The sequence below is a fragment of the Pan troglodytes genome, chromosome 19 (assembly GCF_028858775.2).
Source record: "Pan troglodytes isolate AG18354 chromosome 19, NHGRI_mPanTro3-v2.0_pri, whole genome shotgun sequence".
Classification (NCBI taxonomy): domain Eukaryota; kingdom Metazoa; phylum Chordata; class Mammalia; order Primates; family Hominidae; genus Pan; species Pan troglodytes.
In genome coordinates this window covers 85576744-85587908 of record NC_072417.2, presented here as the reverse complement: position 1 = coordinate 85587908, position 11165 = coordinate 85576744, and the positions used below count along the sequence as shown (strand labels likewise).

General features: G+C 46.7%; 1 pseudogene; it reads right to left on the bottom strand.

Moving 5' to 3' along the window:
• LOC107969054 (large ribosomal subunit protein eL32-like) lies at window positions 1–10835 on the bottom strand (annotated as a pseudogene).
• Window positions 10836–11165: the final 330 nt, after the last annotated feature.

The window sequence follows — 11165 nt, the reverse complement described above, 5'->3', positions numbered from 1 at the left end:
CTAAATCAGTTGCTGACATTTTTTTTTCTTCTTTTTTTTCAGGCAGTTTTTATGGTTTTGTTTAAACACAAATAAGACATGCACGTGAGCTGTGTATTCCTGTTCTTCGCTGTGCAGCCTGGCCTTGGGGTTGGTGGCTCTGAGAGCAGCTGGGCTACTCTTTCCATGATGGCTTTGCCATTTTTGGAGGAAACACTGTGAGCCATCTCAGAACAGTAAGATTTGTTGCACATCGGCAGCACTTCTAACCCCTTGACATTGTGGACCAGGAACTTCCGGAAGCCACTGGGAGGCATGTGCTTTGTTTTTTTGTTACTCCTATAACTAATGTTGAGCAGCCCTTGAACTTTCTATGAACCCTGTTGTCAGTACCTCTGGGTTTCTGCCATTTACACTTAATTTTGACATATGGATCTGACTGGTGCCAGATGAACTTCTTGGTTCTGTTTTTCACGATCCTGGGCTTCACGAGGGGTCTGAGGGTAGCCACGATGCTGAGTAGGAGATGGCTGCCACCTCCGTAGGCAGCACCAAGGAAGAGAGAAGAGAGAGCTGCTGACTTTCAAAACCCTCTCATGTCCTCTCCTCTCTCATTCTCCTTGTCTTTCTGACTTTTTTTATCTTTTAATTTCGTTTACTATCATTTCAGGGGCTTAGGGAAGGAGTGGAAAGGATCATGTTGTATTAAGCCATTCAAGCGTTGCTATAAAGAAATATCTGAGACTGTAATTTATAAAGAAAAGAGGTTTAATTGGCTCATGGTTCTGCAGGCTATACAGGAAGCGTGGTGCTGGCATTTACTCAGCTTCTGGGGAGGCCTCAGGAAGCTTACAATCATGGCAGAAGGTGAAGGGAAGCAGTCACGTCACATGGCCAGAGCAGAAGCAAGAGAGCATGGGTGGGGGGATGCTGCACACACTTAAACGACCAGATCTCATGAGACCTCACTCACTATCATGAGGACAGTACTAAGGGGGACAGTGCTAGACCATTCATGAGAAATCCACCCCCATGATCCAATCACCTCCCACCAGGCCCCACCCCTGATACTGGGGAATTACAATTTAATGTGAGATTGGAGTGGGGGCACACATGCATACTTCATCTACCACGTTGAACTGGAAGCCTTCCTGATCTTTAATGGCCTATTATTCCAGTAATACTCCAGTAACCCAGGCCCAACAAATCCCTGTATTTCACTGGTAGAAACTGAAGCTTTGTAATATTTAAAATAGCTACTGACACATAACAAATATTTGGTTGATTACTCTGGGCCCACAAATATTAATTACTGTATATTATGTGTCATATGCAGGAGATATAAAAATAAGTAAGGCAAAGTTGCTGCTGTTAGGTAAAGAAAAGGAGTGTGAGTGAATTATTGAGTGCGTTATCTTGTGTATTCCTCAAATAAAGTTTTCAAAGAGGTTAGATAAAGTTTAAAGCCATGAGAAAACTCTTCTGGGTTTCCCTCCTGAAAGTGACAGTGGCCTGGAATTTAAACCCAGGTCTGGGTGACTCCACAGCCAATATGAACCATGCTGTTTTTATTGCACTGACTCTTTCCAGACCTGACAGCTCATGGCTCAGCTCAGAGTCTTCACATTTAGCCTTTGATGTCTCTGCCTTTCTTAGCTTATTTTTGTCCTCATGCTGCCCCTCAGGCTGCCGTGGCTCTGTAAATCATGTCTGATATGATTTGGCTGTGACCCCACCCAAATCGCATCTTGAATTGTAGTTCCCATAATCCCCACGTGTCATGGGAGGGGCCTGGTAGGAAGTAATTGAATCACGGAGGCTGTTTCCACCATGATGTTCTCCTAATAGTGAGTAAGTTCCCATGAGATCTGATGGTTTTATAAGGGGCTTCCCCTTCGCTCACACTCATTCTTCTCTCTCCTGCCTCCATGTGAAGAAGGATGTGTTTGCTTCCCCTTCTGTCATGATTGCAAGTTTCCTGAGGCCTCCCCAGCCCTGCAGAACTGTGAATCAATTAAACCTATTTCCTTTATAAATTACCCAGTCTTGGGTATGTCCTTATAGCAGCATGAGGTTGGACTACTACAATGTCCCTATCTGTGGTGGGTTGGATAGTGTCCTCCACCAAAATCCATGTCCACCTGGAACCTCAGAATGTGACCTTATAGAATCTTTTCAGATGTAGTTAAGGATTGAGATGAGATCATATGGGATTAGAGTGAGCTTCAGTGATTGTGTCCTTATAAGAGACAGAGAAGGACACACAAAGACAGGGAGGAAAAGGCCATATGAAGACAGAAGCAGAGATTGGAATGATGTTGTCACAAGCCAGGGAATACCAGTGTATTCGTCTGTTCTTACGCTGCTAATAAATTGGGTAATTTATAAAGGAAAGAAGAGACTGGGTAATTTATAAAGGAAAGAAGTTGAATCAACTGAATCAACTCACAGTTCCACATGTCTAGGGAGTCCTCACAGTTATGGCAGAAGGTGAATGAGGAGCAAAGTCACGTCTTACATGGCAGCAGCAGGAGAGCAAGTGCAGGGGAAATCCCCTTTATAAAACCATCAGATCTCGTGAGACATGTTCACTATCACAAGACCAGCACAGAAAAAACCTGTTCATGTGATTCAGTTACCTCCCACTTGGTGCCTCCCACAGCACGTGGGAATTATGGGAGCTATAATTCAAGATGAGATTTGAGTGGGGACAAAGCCAAACCATACCAGCCAGGAAGCACCAGGAGCTGGAAGAGGCAAGGAAAATTCTCTCCTAGAGGCTTTGGAGGGAGTATGGCCCCACTGACACCTTGGTTTTAAACTTCTAGCCTCCAGAATTCTGAGATAATAAGATCCTGTTGCTTTAAGCCACCAGAGGGTGGTAATTTGTTAGGACAGCCCTAGAAAATGAATGAACTGTCCAATGCTGGAAGAAGAGGGGAGGCTAGTACCAGCTGCATGCCTTCTTTTTCTCACAAAAGCCTAAGGTTTCCTAGAAGCATCTGAGCTGACTTCCTATAGCATCCAACTGGTCAGAAAGATGTAATATGGCCTGGGAAGTCTGGAAAAACAAGTAGAATTTAGTTTTTCCAAATGTGGCAGTTCTGAGTTTCAATGACACTCTATCTGTTCCAGTTGTAAAAATGACCAGGACACAGCAAGAAGTCAGCTTATTGTTCCCAAAGGCAGGAGATAAGGGAAGGTCTTCCTCATCTCTGCCTTTCCCTTCTTTTACCATGACCTCCTTTCTTCTTATTTTCCCCTCCCTCTCCAGCTGCCTCCAACTGTATGTGACTCAAAGGATGCCATGAATAGTAAAAAGGCAATATGCAATGAACTCACCCAGTAGATAGTCTGTGCTCAATAAATTATGCAAGGAGGATGCTCAGAAAGCTAAGATTAGATATAAAAAAAGAAAGTTGAGAAAGCCTTTCTGAATGCTGAGGGAAATGCATGCAGCCTTAGATATGTTTAAGAATGGAAAAAAACAGCCGTGTGTCTCACCTTAGCAAGTGCTGCTGTCCTGGAGGCTGGGTCAGGATTTGGATCAATACTTCTCACACTTGAATGAAAAATCACTCATAGAGCTTACCAAATGCAGATTTCTGGATTCCAACTCCCCATCCCCGCTCACCAGGTGGTTCCAGGGCTCAGCCTGGGACTCTGCATGTTTAACAAGCCCCCTCGTGGAGTCTAAAGCAGGTGGTCCATCCACTGCCCATTTGCAATCGGGCTCCTGAGATTTGTTCCAGCCCCGAGATTCTGAAATTCTGCAAGAGCTGCCTGAATTGATTTCCAGATACTTTTGGAAAGAAACAGCATATGGCTTTCTGGCTTTTGGGAAGTGACTTTTGCATAGCAGGCCTGCAGTCTCCCAAGAAGTTTCCATCAAGAGAACTCCCTTGTGTTTTCAGACTGCCTTGGGGCCAGGGGGCATAAAAGGAAGGGCAGAGCATTGCTTGGTTGTGGTAGAACAGACGGGAAGAATCATGGCACTGCATCATCTGTTCTTATAGGTCCCATAAGCCCCCAAGGGCATGCACACAGACTCACAGACACCTGCTGGAACAAAGGGACAGGAGGCTCCTACAAGGGCACCTGGACCTGCTTTCTGAGCACATGGCTCTAAGGAAGTGGGGGAATGATGCAGGTTAGAAACAGGGTTGGGGCGTTGTCACCTTTTAACACTCCAGCAGGGAAGGTTTTTCTGCCTTCTCTGTCAAGACCTGAAAAATGTTATACTGTTGAGTGAATTCTTCCATCTTTCCCACCACGCTTCAGATACATCTTCCCCCCTCACTGTGACCACTGCTGAAACTTTCTTTTACATAAATAAGACACTATAGAGAAAGCACATAGAAAGCGCTGGATATGCAACGGTCACTCTCCATTGTCCCATGCTGCCTGGACACCCCTCTCGGAGACCTTGCTCTCACAGGTCCTCCTCCCAGCCGGTTCTGCGCTGCTCCTCTCACCCACCCTCTCCCCACTGCCATTCCCAGCTCAGCAGGGTCTGGCCCTGTTTTACTGCCAGCCCATTTCCCGGCTACACAAAGGGGGCCTTTGTAACAGCTCCTTCCAGATGTTGAGTATTTGGAAAACATTCCGATCAGAAGGTGCTTGTCCTCTAGATGCCCTCGGAAAAGGAAAGAATCTGGGACAGGGATTTGGGAGTGGCGGTCCCAGGTCTCAGAGTGGGGCTTCCCTGAGGGAACCGGGGGAAAACTCGGGTGCTTTAGAGCATCGTTACTACCATCCTCATCAGTTTCATCCCAGTCAATTCACTCACCACTTATAAGCGATGTTCGGGCAGAGACTCCACACCTCACCCCCTCCTCTGCAGATGCCTACGTTCCTTCCAGGTGACTGACGTGGTTGCATTCCTGCCTGATTTGATCCTCCTGTACAAGGCAAGAATTGTGATTCACACTCAAGCAAGACCGTAGCTTTGAGACGATGGGTGACTTTTAAATAGCAAATCAGGACTGGAACCTGGTGTTCTGATGCCAAATCCAATACTCTTCCATTACAACATACCTCCTCTTTGTGGAATTTCTTTGAGAAAAAACTACCAACCCACTCTTTTGGGGTTCGCCTGCAAGGTGGTGGCCAGATAGCCTACTATGACACCTCCTTTCTCTAGGGAACTCCAAGGCTCCGTTTCCCAGTGATTCTTGGAAAGTCAGGCAGGTCATCCATAAACAGAGAAATGGAGGCCCAGGGAGGTTGAACAGCTTGCCCTGGGCCACACAGTGAGTGAGTTAGAGCCTAGTTCAGGATTGGAATCCAACTCTAGAGGGTCAAATCTCATGGGCCACTTCCCAAAGCTTAAGTCATGGGAGATGGGAGAGGCTTAGTGCTGAGGTTCAGCCATTCTCAGCCAAGCCCAGCCCAAGCCCAGGCAGCATCCTCCTCCCTGGCTCTCAGGGCCTCCTCCTGGTTACGGGTTAGCCCCTCTGTTTCCTGTGTCTACCCTTTGTTTCAGGCTGGCCCCAGTATTCCATATACCTCATTGGCAGATGTCCCCCTTAACTTCTCTGGGACTTGGTTTCTCCCTTTACAGAGAGAAACTCATTCCCCTTTATAGAGGTTTGTTGAAATCCATAAAAAATGACAGCTAGATAGGAGGAATATATTCTAGTCTTCTATAGCACTGTAGAATGTCTATAGTTAACAATAATATATAGTTTCAAATAGCTGGAAGGACAGTGAATGTTCCTGACACAAAGAAATGATCACTGTTTGAGATGATGGATACACTAATTACCCTGATCTGATCACTATACATTATATGTGTGGAAACATCACCATGGACCCCAGGAATATGTACAATTATTATTTGCCAATTAAAACATTTTGTTTTAGGCTGGGCATGGTGGCTCATGCCTATAATCCCAGCACTTTGGGAGGTCAAGGTGGGTAGATCACTTGAGTCCAGGAATTTGAGACCAGCCTGGGCAACATAGCAAAACTCCATCTCTACTAAAAATACAAAAGATTAGCCAGGCATGGTAGCACACACCTGGAGTCCCAGCTACTCAGGAGGCTGAAGTGGGAGGATCACTGGAGGCCAAGAGGTGGAGGTTGCAAGTGAGCCAAGATCATGCCACTGCCCTCCAGCCTGGTTAACAGAGCAAGACCCAGTCTCAAAAAAAGATAAATTGTTTTAATATAAAAAAAATAAAGACCAGGGAGACCTCAAATGAGAAGGACTTTGGAGGCAACAGGCATGAGAAACGTATGATAGGAGAGAGCTGCTTCAATAGGGTCAGGTTTGAATATTGGCTACTCCACCTACTGTCTCTACAGCCACTGAAAAGTTGCTTTTCTCTTCTGCAGAGTGGGGCTAGTCATAATGATGATATCTCGCTGGCAGCCATTGGGAGGATCTCCTTTAGTCCTCAAAATAGGGAAGATAAACCATCCCTATTTGCCCAGGTTTGAGAGGTTTCTTGGGATATGAGACTTTCAGTACTAAATCCAACAAAGTCCCAAGCAAATAGGGATGAATTGGTCAGTTTGCCTTAAAACAACCCATGTTTTTGATGGGTCAACTATGAATGAGAATTTACAGTGGGGCTGTGATAGCTTGGATTATTTTTTGGTTTTATACACACACACACACACACACACACCCTTTCCTGCTATCCTCGCACCGTAGTGTTGGCCTTGGCCGTGTGATGTGCTTTGGCTGATGGAATGTTAGCAACTACACCAGGAGTACTAGCTGCCAGGTACTTGTGCACTTTGGCTTGGTTTGGGCTCCTGTGGTCACCTGAAGAAGCGTGTGTCCCAGGTTACAACAGGCCCTTCAGTCTTGGCTTGAGAAAAAACATGAGTCGACTAGGGCCCGAATGTGCTAGACTGTGTTAATCACCTCCCTGCGCTGCCCCCCACCAACCAAGGAATCACACCGACCTCAATTCATGGCCCTTTGCAGTGTGACGTTGCCACTTGTGTCATCAAGAGTGGGAGTCTATTTCTCTCCCATCCCACACCTGGGGGCTGCCTTGTGACTTGCTTTGGCCAATAGAATGTGGCAGAAGCAAAGGGTGTGGGTTCTGGAGCCTAACCCTTGAGAGATCTTGCATGTTGGACTCCCACCCTTTTGGAACCCTGGGTCCACCATATTGTGAGGAAGTCTGTCTAGCTTGCTTGAGAAGAAGCCACGTGGAAGAGAATGGAAGAGCGCCAGTGGGTAACCAGCACCAAACTGCTGCACAGGTGAGGTTGTCTTGGACCCTCCCCCCATGAGTGAACCCAGGCAAGATCAGCAGATCAGCCCAGGCAACCCAAAGAATCATGAGAAAGAAATCATAATTGTTGTTTAAGGTACTAAGTTTTGGGGTAGTTATACAGCAGTAGATAACTGATACCAACCCATGGCTTGGGATCCAAGCTCAGTCAATAGGCATACTCAAGCTAAACTGCACATTGAGTCCATTGTAGATCACAGAACCACAGTCAGCCTTGCAGGACTGCAAATGCAGAATGAAATATCCCTTGTTTTAAGCCACTGAGTGTTCCAGTCATTTGTTTGCAGCAGTCTTGTGTCAACAGCTGATTGACATGAGGGATTCAACCCTAGGAACGCCTGACTCCAAAGCCTGTTCTTAGCCTTATCACAATCCTGTGCTGTTGTCCCTTAGGCCATGAAACATCTAAGACATATTGATCTCAGTTCCCAACTATTAATACATTCCCAGGCTGTCCAGAAGTGCCCAGAAACCCTTTGTCAAACATGGGTGCCATCACTGTAGAGCCTTCCAGATTGTTAGAAAAAGAAAGGAGTGGGGATTCTGTGCTGAAAGAGATGGACAAGGAGCTATTTTGTAAACTCTATAACATTTGGCAAAGAATATATCCTTAAATACAAATTAAAATAGCTTAGGTCATACCTAGGAGTGCCGAGGCAGAGAGAGAACACTGGAGGAGCGGGGAGGAAAATATAGAAAAACATGTTCGTGACTTCAGGGTAGGGAAGTTGCAGACTCCATATAACATAAATATATTTTTATGAAGTTCAGAAATAAAGCTAAGCATGTTATTTGGGGACATGTACATATGTGTTAAAACCACAGTGAAAATAAAGGGAGTAATAAAATTCAGCGTGTTTGTTGTTCTGGGGAGAAGAGAGAAGGGCAACTGAGGCCGGGTGTGGTGGCTCACAGCTGTAATCCCAGCACTGAGGTCAGGAGTTTGAGAACAGCCTGGCCCATCTCTACTGAAAAATAAAAAAATTAGCCAGGCATGGTGGCACGCACCTGTAGTCTCAGCTACGCAGGAGGCTAAGGCAGGAGAATTGCTTGAACCTGGGAGGCGGAGGTTGCAGTGCACCAAGATCGTGCCACTGCACTCCAGCCTGGGCGACAAAGCGAGACTTCATCTCAAAAAAAAAAAAAAAAAAAAAAAAAAAGAAGAAGAAGAAGAAAGGCAACTGAAGGACTGCATAAAGAAAGTCAGAGTGGCCAGGTGCAGTGGCTCGCGCCTATAATCCCAGTACTTTGGGAGGCCGAGGCGAGAGGATCATGAGGTCAGGAGATTGAGACCATCCTGGCTAACATGGTGAAACCCCATCTCTACTAAAAATGCAAAAAAAATTGGCCGGGCATGGTGGCAGGCGCCTGTAGTCCCAGCTACTCAGGAAGCTGAGGCAGGAGAATGGCGTGAACCCGGGAGGTGGAACTTGCAGTGAGCGGAGATCGCGCCACTGCACTCCAGCCTGGGTTACTGAGCAAGACTCCGTCTCAAAAAAAAAAAAAAGAAAAAGAAAGTCAGAGTGAGGCAAGGATCATCTTCTAGATCTTCAGTTGGGTGATAGAGTCCAGGTTTTCATTTTACCATTTTATATAAGGGTAGCATCCTCATGGGTGGGGTACACTGTGATGCTTAGGTGTGTGGACACTGAGTCTGAATCCTAGTTTGCCACTCATTAGAGTCTTACACATGCAACTTAACCTCTCAGTGCCTCAGTTTCCTCATCTGTAAAACAGGTGTTGATGGCAACAGTACCTACCTCGTAGAGTTATTAGGAGGAAGTGCTTGAAACCAAGCCTGTGAGTTACATGTTATTAAATATATAGCCACCATTATACAATAAAATTGATTGAGTCGGGAGAGGAGACTCATCTGTGCTCCTTCATTAACACTGATTATGTATCTGCTCTCATCGGGCATAGGTGCTCACATGCCAGGAGAAATAAGCTGGTGATTTATGTGGCACAGCACCATCGATCGATCTACAAAGGAAGCTTCAGTGCAGCCGTGTTGCTATACAGACCTCTCTCGCCAAGGCGTCATGAACTGAAGGGCTGGGAGAGGCCTCGTGGAGAAGGAAGAGTTTCGCTCAGCTGCTTGGGTGTGGGACTGAATGTGGTTCCAGAACTGGTCGCTGCCTTCACCCGCTGACTCTGGTCTCGGCGATGACAGTGAGTTCCTTCTTGGCGCCTTCAATGGGAGGGATTGTCGTGCACTTGGGGAGGAGCTGGCTGTGGAGTTCAATCATTAATTTGCCACAATTAAACCAGAGACTTCTGTCTCCAGCAGCAGATAAGCAAGCAGAGAGCTAACAACGAGGAAGGGCGGGGCGGTCTGACAAACCGGTTGTGAAGGGCAGGCTAGGCTGATTGAGAGCTGATAGGGGACTGTCATTGCTTTATTGTGGCAATAACGCCGTCAGGCATCTGGGGAATTAGGAGGGAAAGCCTCAGCTGGCATTGGCTGCAGGCACAAGGGGGGAAAACCCCAGCCAGACTTTTTCAGTCTGCTGGGCCACCAGAAAATGTTTTGGGGTCCCCGAGGTACGTGTGAGGCTGAGAGTTGGTGATCAGCTCCCCCGGTTCCTTCCTGGCTGGGCTACATGAACCGGAGACAGCTGGAGTGTTGAGTTTTGACATTCCCAAAGAGAAGCAGCTAAAGTCATGAGGACTGTGTCACACAGAGATGGTGATCAGGGGAATGGAGTCCCTCGGAGGCAGGGAAGGAGGCAGGCAGCCTTAGGTTAGACTCCAGGAAGAACTGTCTCCTGAAGCAGTGATAATTGGAACAGGCAACATCTGCGTGCTTGCTCTGTGCCCAGTGCTAGGTGCTTTCCATGAATTCACTAATTCCTGAAACCCACAGGTAGGTCCTTTTATTGCCCCTCTACAGAGACGAAAAAAACTGGGTCTTGCTGAAATTAAACATCTTGCCCAAGGTAACGTAGCTCCGAAGTAGCAGAGACAGGAATTGAAATTGCAGAGCTTCCTCTCGAAGCCTCTAGATGCTAGCCTACCTCTTCAAAGATGCCCATCAATCAGAGATGTAGGACAGTCTTATCTCTGGAATCTTCCTTGGTCTTCTTGTTCTGGCATTGATCAGCTGGTGTGTCATACACACACACACAGGCACACACACACACATTATATATATGCATACATGCCATGCATACACATCACATACAGGTACAAGCACACACATATGCGCAAACATTGCACATCACACACATCTACACACACATTACATACATGCACATCACATACATGCACACACTACAGATATAATCCCTCCCCAACTCCTCCACAGCCCCCCACCACAAACCTTTAAGGTACTGACATGACTGTAACAGAGTCATTGACCCTCAGTGGATTCTCTACCCCTGGACAGCTGTGGAAAGACCAGTGGCATTCCTGGGAGTACTTTGACGGTTGTACAGGGCCCAGCAACTCTTGGCTGCCGCAGCCCCCTGAAAAACAATGGCCTTGAAGTTGTCCACCCTCACAGCGCTGGGCTACACTCATTGGGTCATGCTTCATTTTTGCATAAGGCCCTTCTGTGAGTACTTTAAATTCCTGAAAAAGCTCATTACATTTTGCCATGGTCCTGAGGTGGTGACTGGGGACTGTCCCTGCTCTCATTGACTTGACTGAATTGAGGTCCAGATTAAGCCATAAAACAAAACCCAAAATACAACCTCCCAAGCCCCCAACATGCCAAGACTGGCAGAAATTCTGAGACCAGGTAAAAGATGCTGCGCCCCCTCAAGTCTGTTCAATGATCAGGCGGGGACTAGGGAATGCTGGTTTGACTGGTGTGCTCCTCCCCTGCCTTCTCTGTTGGGGGTCGTGTTTGCTTTGTGTTCTTGGCCACAGGGTTAGCAGGAAGGAGATCACCAATGCATCGTTGCATGTGCTGTTCTTTGATTTTTC